An 8,776-nucleotide genomic window follows, 5' to 3' on the forward strand; every position below is an offset into this window, starting at 1 on the left:
GGACAACCGTCCCGCCACCCTCAATGCGTCCCTGAATGCACCAGCCCAACCATGGCCATATTTGAGCAAATACATGATGTTGGATATACTTTACTTTTAGATACTTTTTTTCTTTAAAAAATAAAACTGAGTTGTGAGGCATATTTCTGCTGGCATGTGAATTTCTTGTAAGCTATTATAATTTGTTTCATATAGGCTACACCACATGTTGATTCATTTAAAGAGGAACTAAGCAGGATTATTCCTATGGTTATGCTTCATTTTTACCTTGATTAAAAAGCTCCGGAGAAATTGTGAAAGTTAACTACGTCATAAGTCATAACTGAACAGAGGCTCTCTGCCTTCCACCTGGCGTCTCATGGCTGAAAACCAACCTTGCAACATCAGTGTAGTGCCTTTTAAATTGCCCCTGGAGAAAACACAATTTTAATATGTGTACAGATACAGTCAGAAGTTTCCAAGCCTCTACCCCCCGGGACTGAGACCTCAGGTGTTCTACCTGCAGTCTGCTCTACCCACAGCCACAATACTCAAATCTGCTCTTCACCTTTCACATCATGTTCCAGTTGCTCTCAGACCTGGTGCTTCTCAGTCTTCTCATGCGCCTCGGCTCTGACGTTCATGTCAGCTGGGAGTGCCACATCTGTCACTATGCCCTCTCTCTCTCCTTGTTAACCGCCACGATATCAAGTTGAACAGCCAGCAGATGTCCGTCACCTGGAGCCTGATGTCCCGCAGGAACTCCACTCTGTTGCTCACTTTTAATGGTTTGTTGTTCCACTGGGACCTTGGGTCATCTAATCCATACTTGGCACAGATGTTCCTGTTCCCTAACCCCAGTGATGTCATCAGGGTGTTTCAGCTTCTTGCTCCCTGCAGTGTAGAAAGCTATACATTTGGAAGAGAAAGCCACCGTTTCAAAGATGGTATCCAGTTGCACTGTAGGATCCAATGTCAGGGACTGAACATCAGGACATCTCAGCATTCACTGCTTCAAACTTGGCAATTCCTCTTGAAGCCTTTCCATCATGACTCATGAAGAGAAACATTTTGTGAGTGCAACATTAAATGATCAGAGCCCGTCTCAACTATTCCCTGAAGTCCTTGCTTGTGAGTGTTGTTGTTTTTTATATATATACATATATGGGATTCCTGTAGAATATTAAATGTCACCCTCCCGAGGAAAATGTAGTCAATTACTATTTACAATGATTACAATAATTAATTAATAAATTATTTTTCTATAATGCCCCTTGTTCAGGTGCAGGTACTTTTATTGTGTTTGTAGTTTAAATATTAAAAGTGATTTCTGTCATCTAGGCTGTCTTAAGTACACACTTTGAAATGATGTGATGCTCAAGTAATTTTTTTCTTTATAAGCAGCTATGGAGCTTTAAGTCAGCACCACCTTTACAGACCATCTGCGTCACAAATGTTTTGTACTGGTAATTGACTCCATAGCAGGCGATAAGACCTAGACACAACTCCATCTGTTTGATAGGTTCCTATGAAGACACCTCACGGTGGAAAACCACTGCCATATTTCCCACATCAGATACACACACTTCATGCTTCCTGAGCATGAAGTTCCTCAGCAGCTGTCTGTCCTCCTGTTGTCCTGTTAAAGTCTGATGTTGACTCAACATTAACTGCACTGGTGACAGGATCTGTAGAATCTTAAAAAAAAACTTGACTGGGAAGCCTTAAATATTTCAGTTGACTGAAATAGCCGGTTTGGGTTCTTTTGACAGCCACAGATTAATCACAGTTCCCACCATGGGCACTGGCATGATTAGCTGCTGCTGTTCTTCACTTCCTTTATACTGTTCTTTTATTAACTTAAATTAACTTTAATTAATCTGTTTACATAATTACAAAAATACTGCCGGCACTTCCACGTTGTGTCAGGCTGCGGCCACACACTACGAGTGCAGACACTCCTTTGGCTGCCGGAGCTGAATGTGGATGGATGAGGCTGCACACATGTTGTAAAAAGGAAGTGTTGCAATGGATGTCCAGCAGAACCTGGCACTTCCACTGTGGCACATTCATACGCCTTTCTGTCATACCAGTCGTTCCACCAACACATGAAATCACTGAATTTTCCATGAGAGAGGCGCCACAAATATACATTACACTCATAGCACCATTGATAACACTATATTACAGTCATAGCACCGTTTCCAACACAATAAATAAAACATTATCTCGGTCCAGTACATGTAATAGCAACACAAGAAAAAATACTGAAAGATATGGTGAGATTTGCAGAGCTGTGGGTCCTCCACAATATGGATGGATAAGCTGTTCTAGTGTCCCTCTCCTTTATTGTGCTGGAGATGATCTCCCTATTCCTGATCACAGGTTCATATATTTTAATGTTAACTTAACATTTTCCAGAACATATTTGCCACAGGTCATTTCATTTCACAACATCAAAGTTGTTTATTTGAATTCTCTCTCCCCTATTTGCAGTCTTCTGCAAATCAAGTTAAAAAACCGTGATAAACTGTTTCTCACTCCACTGATGACCTTATAAATATACTCTGGCTCTTTAAAATCCTGGACTGTTTCCTTCCCCCTTTCTGCCCCATGTTACACCTGAACTACATCAACTGGACACCTGAGACAAGTGAGTAATGTACAATAACCACGTTCTTCATCACAACGACACAGTCTACAGTAAAATCCACTTATTACACTGGTTTAATGAGCTCACATGGAGGGAACATAAGGGTCCTGTTCTCTAGCAGCTGACCCCGTCACCTCCTGTAGCCTGTCTTTTCCAGTTTTCCCCGCCCCTCTCTCTTGTTCACCTCAAGTTTCAAACATCCTCTTTCAGAAATCCGAGCCATCTACCTGTCAAATAGACCCTCTTTAGTCTCCATAAAAACGTGCCTACTGCCTACCCTCTCCCAAATGACTGTCTGTTATCATACACTCCTCCCTCACCTCTGCTAGTGCCAGTTCCCTCATCATTCTAATCAGCCACAACTCCTACACTTGGTGCCATAACCTTCATTCAATCCCAATGAAGTGCCTTGATAAAATAGAATGGAAATGTCAGTTTTGATTCAAGTAAATCAATGGGCTAAGTTAAGATTTAAAGATTCCTTCAAAGAAAAGAAAACGGGTGCACAAAACTATTGGGAGTAATCTCTTTAAGGTTTCCTCCCTCAGTAACTCCCTGCTGAGAGTAAAATTATACTTTATTTGTATGGAATATTTCAGAGATAAAACATGTCCAGTGAAAAACAAATTAAAACAAGATGGAATAATAAAAATGAATTAATATTATTAATAATAATAATAATAATAATAATAATAATAATAATAATAATAATAATAACAATAAAAACAATAATAACAATAATAATAAATACCTACAGTTGAAACATTTCATTAGAACACACCAACATTATGCATCCCCAAAATGTCTACCACAGAAAAATTGATGAACATGAACTGTTTAAGGAGGGGTTTCATTTCCAGAATGTATAAATGCATGGTGGATGGAAGTACAGAAACATCTGCAGAACAGCTGGAGGAATGGTGAGAGGATCTACACACTGTAAGAAGGAGGTGCAGGTGCAGTGCAGAGTTGTCAAACATCTACATGGACATAACACTGAGGACAGAGGTCATGACCGAGGTTAAAAAAAAAAAAAAAATGTTATGTGTGTTCCCATTTTTCACCCATAGAAACCCATACACTTATATTGCCATAGGCAGGATGCAGGAACTTGGTGTTCTTGTGCAACACAAGCTCAGTTGTAACAGTTTGCTTCAGGAGAAACATAAAAATGTGGCATGAATTGAATTGGTTCAGGTTTTTGCCTGGTTTCCCCAGCTCCTTCTCCTTCTCAATCAACTAATCTGGATTGAAGATAATAATTGATTTGGCAAAAAATAGACTTCTTTTAACTCATCCTTTTACATTACTAGCTATTGCTCTCAGAGACAACTAGCATTTATCCTGTGTGTAAAAAGCTTTTCCTGGAATTAGTCCTATTTTGGGGGCAACCAGGACAAAACCCTAAAAAACAACTTCAGGCATGAGGAAACAGTAAAGATTTTCTATTTACTGTTTATTTTCTTTTGGAATGTGTATTTTAAAATTGTGTTCCAGTTCAAACAATGTGAACTGTCAAGCTCTGAGTGGCTTTATAATCATGTCATATGTTCTTGAGACTTACAACCAGCCTCCTACAATGGTTGCAAGTATCACAGGATGCAAACATTTTACATAAGATGCATTGAAAATGGCCATTGTTTCTCTCACTAATTCAGTTCGTCTGTGAATATTTGAGAGGATTCTCTCAGGCTTAGCAAAGGAATCTCTAATCCGCCTTAAATCAGTTACACCATATTGGCTGACTGACTCTGGCAGTGCCGTTTACTCTGCCTTGCCAAGACAAAGTGAAAGACTGGAGCTCTGACTGAATCAAGATGCTGGGATGGAGGCAGGGAAATTAGCTTTTGATTCAGGGTCTTTCTTGGCTACATAAACATGGGGGTGGGCATTTTCCACAACATGACATTTTCAGTAAATCTTTCTCTTGAAAATGACAGAGAACTGTTTTATTGGTGTCCATCAATAGTCATTCTTGTTCTCATTGAATAAGGGTTGAACACGTTATCCTCTGTATAGCAACAGGAGGAGTCTGGAGAAGGTGGTGGCTAAAGAGATTAAACACCTTATTCACACCTCACTGACATCTGAAGAATGAAATACACTGTGAGCTGTTCATTCCCCAAATACTCATATTATTTGTACTTGCATATGGGATCATTATATTCATTCTATTTGTCTGTTTGTTGTGATCAAATCTGAATATGCAAACTGGTTGGAGACAACAATGATGTCTCAGGTTTAGAGAAGCCATTGCAGGATCCTGCTCTGATGGCAAGGCAAGGCAGTTTTATTTGTATAGCATGTTTTCCAAACAGTTTGTCTAAAGGGGCTTCACATGGCATCATAACATCATCCTCTGCCCTTAGACCCTCACATCGACTAAGGAAAAACTCCATAGAAAACCCAGGGACGGGGCGGTGCATGGTGCAGTGGTTAAAGCGGCCGCCCCATGTAGAGGCTACAATCCTCAACGCAGGCGTCCCCGTTTCGAATCCCGCGTCGGGCAGACCTTTCCTGCATGTCATTCCCCCTCTCTCTGCCTCCCCCTTTCCTGTCTATCTCACTATGTGCTATCCAATAAAGGCAAAAAGGCCAAAAAATATATACTTTAAGAAAACCCAGGGACGGGACAGGGAAGAATTGGAGAAACCTCAGGGTGAGCAACAGAGGAGGGATCCCTCACCCAGGACGGACATGCAATAGATGTTGTATACAGACAAGGAGACAGTTAATAACACAGAATGTGGGCGGCATGGAAATGGATGTGCAAGGCACACATGAAATGCAGGCGACAGCCGAAGGCCTCTGTGAAGCTCTGTTAGGGCAAAAACCCACAAACAAACACCTGCTAATATCAGGCTTTGGCTTTTTAGTGTTAGAGGGTACGATTCACTCCCAGGAGAAATGAGGCTATGTCCACACTACAGGTTTTGAATTTGATCTCCTGCCCACCCGTCCAGTCCTTCAAAAACAATGCTGCGTCCTTTTTGTCTTAAAGCAGATAACAGCGGCACGGCCGTTTCGGCTAATGCTGTGTTCAAGGCAGGCTTTTGAAACCGTAAGTTACAGCTTCAAGTCACAACTACGACTTGGTAGCGTTCCAGGTAACCCGTAGCTCGTGTTTTTACCGTCCTGTTGTCTGTGAAAGTTCCCTATAACGGCCACTCGTAACTTCCGACCCGTGAACTCGTACCAGATCGAACTGGTATGACTTCACAGGAAGGAAAAACACAAAGTACGAGTTTCCTTGAACGCACCATGAGTTAGCAGCCCCCGCCCTTGTCAGGCATCAATTGGTCCTCGTGCTACGTCACCACATTCACGCGCATCCCTTGGCTGCACACACAGCCCTTCATGCCGTTCTCTCCCCTCATTGGATAACACTTGTATCCCACAAGGAAAATTTTCTCCTCGGGTTACAGCAGAGCAGAGTGACGGAGAGACTCGTGTTTAGGCTGAAATACTTCATGTAAGTGATTGCTGACGGAAAATAGGACTATTTAGGACTTATATTAACAAAAACATTCCACTGATATCTGCTTTAACTTTGGGGTTGTGTTGTAGTCCAGATGGACAGAGCCTGATGATGCAAACACCCACAGTGATTCCTTGATTGGTTCTTACCAGCCCTGACTGTCAGCGATGAAAGACACATGGATAATGGAATAATGGTGTTACTGACTTCTTTGTCTTTAGCATCTTAGCATTTTAACACTACAACTGTCTTTGTTGTTGTGAGTATTTTTTAGCAACTGCAGAGTCGACCGTCTGCACTCTGTTTACACTGGCTTACATAAACGATCACGTATTTATGCTTTTGGGTGTGGCCGTGTGGATGGAGATTGTTTTCATTGGAAACTGATATTTGATGGACATTAAAATGTAGCAGCGTGGACCCACATGTAAGCCAAAGGCAGAAAAACATTTGATACAGCTCGAAAATCTATTACACCACTATGAACAACATGGGAAATAAGTGAATTAAATGAGGTTAACAAAAAAGACAATGAAATGTTTCTCATAAAACATAGCAAAGAAATAACCACAGTGTCCTACGCTAATGATTCAAGTGTCAAACGTTTAAAACTGTGTGGAAAACACCGGCTGTGCCTCTTTCATCCTTTTATCCAAGCTGCTTGGCGATGTGATGGCACCTGCATGTGTGTGGTAAAAGCAATTTTCCTCACCTTGGTAAGATGTCAAAATGCAACTCACATTTTATTAGCAGGTAGATTCATAATGTCTGCATTGACATTTCCAACAGCAGCACTTCGATCCTTCCTCTCAATCCTCCTTCCCCTTTCATATTGTCACCTTGTCCCTGGGATTCAGTCATTTTGTTGCGCAAGACTAAAAAAAACAACAACCAATCATTTGTCGGCTTTCAACATGCAAATGACCGACAAGAATGTTTTTCTCTTCAGATTATTTTTGTCTCTTGTGAAATGTCAAATGCAAATGTTATGCTGATTTTCTGCTCTATTCAAATTGCAGGCATATTTAATTGCAGACTACTTAATCTATAAGTAACTGCACAGAGATTGTTTTCTGGTCTCTGACTGACTGACTGACTGACTCTAAGCTGTGTGATCTCTGGTCCAGTCACTTCACGGTCATCTGTTTCTGTTTTTACAAACACACAGACACAGAGAAGATATCCTATCAAGAGCTCAAGTTAGATCTCAGCATTGGTAGAGACTCCCCACCCCCCTTCCCTAAAGAAAAAAAAAAAAAAACAGATGTTCGCCAGCTGCCAGCTGCATCTTTACTGGATTTCCCATTTCCCTATGATAAGATGATGTATTTGAAAATAAGGTCAATACAAACATGGTTAAATTTGGGGCACCATTTGTATTTATGGGCAATTTCAATCATAGAAAAATTTTATTTTATTGAATCAGTTTGTTTTGATGCATGAAAGGTTGTAGTTGAACACCCTACAGTTACTTTAATGCTATAACGCTTCCTTTTAAATGGAGACTATAATTCATAATGAATCAGAAAAAGATTGAAAAACCCACAGAGCATGCCAACAAATTGGCCCATTCAGTTTTATTTTGATTGCATCTATTAATTAGAACCTCCCAGTTCCACTCTCGCCCTAACTCTTTGCTCAGTTTCGGACTGGCAGTGGTTAGTTTGGGTGGAGTGAGATGCTGTCAAGATGACAAAGGTGGAGCAGCTCTCTCTGAGCATCACAAATCAGTGGATGTCGTTATATACCTAGAGCTGAATGAGCTGAGATTGGGTTGGCAAAATGAACATTATTTCAGGAATTTTAAAGGTACATTGTGTAGGAATTACTCCCATCTAGCATTGCAGTTGTACAGTATATCGCAAGCAACTCAATTGTATTTTTCATGCTGCATTCACGTGAAATTGGGCAGACGGCAGACGGACGACAGCCGCTACACGTAACAGCATGAACAAGCCTCTATGTAAACAAGTGGTCGGTCAGCACGAGGCAAAACAATACACGTGACAATATGTTGTCATGGCGATGTCGTATTGTTTACCTGACCCAAGTTTTACCAGCTTTCTCTCGACTTCTGTGACTAAAATGACATCTGGTTTGTAACCGACGGCCGTCTGCCCGACTGCCCGACTGCACGTGAATGCAGCATCAGTGTAACGCTCCATTGCTCCTCACTGCGTTACCACGGTGACTTTTCACAGACGCCACCTCGACCTGAGCCGACAGCTCCGGTGTCTCCAGTGCCACTGAACGTATTTTCGGGAATAGATAATAGGAGAAGTTACACAATGTCCCTTTAAAGAGCGATGAACGATTTTATGTTGAATACTGGCAGTTCAAGGGCCTTTGATGTTCATCATCTGCTGAAATCACAGGAAAAACAGCAGCAAGGTTTTCTGATGACTCGTGCAACAAAAGGAGTATCCGTTCAGTTCTGAAAAAGTGTGTGTGTGTGTGTGTTGGGTGGGTGGGTGGGGGTTTAACCATATAAAAGTATGATACTGTGATAGTGAGACTTTCATCATGTCCCCCGTCTGTCTGTCAGCATCAGTCCCCACAGTGAGACGCTGCTCAGGCTGCAGCTTAGTCAACACCAGACCCCTAACTGTTCATCTCTTCACGTCCACACACACACACACACACACACACACACACACACACACACA

The sequence above is a fragment of the Trachurus japonicus genome, chromosome 17 (genome assembly GCF_045865225.1).
Source record: "Trachurus japonicus isolate A0001 chromosome 17, Traja_1.0".
Taxonomy (NCBI): domain Eukaryota; kingdom Metazoa; phylum Chordata; class Actinopteri; order Carangiformes; family Carangidae; genus Trachurus; species Trachurus japonicus.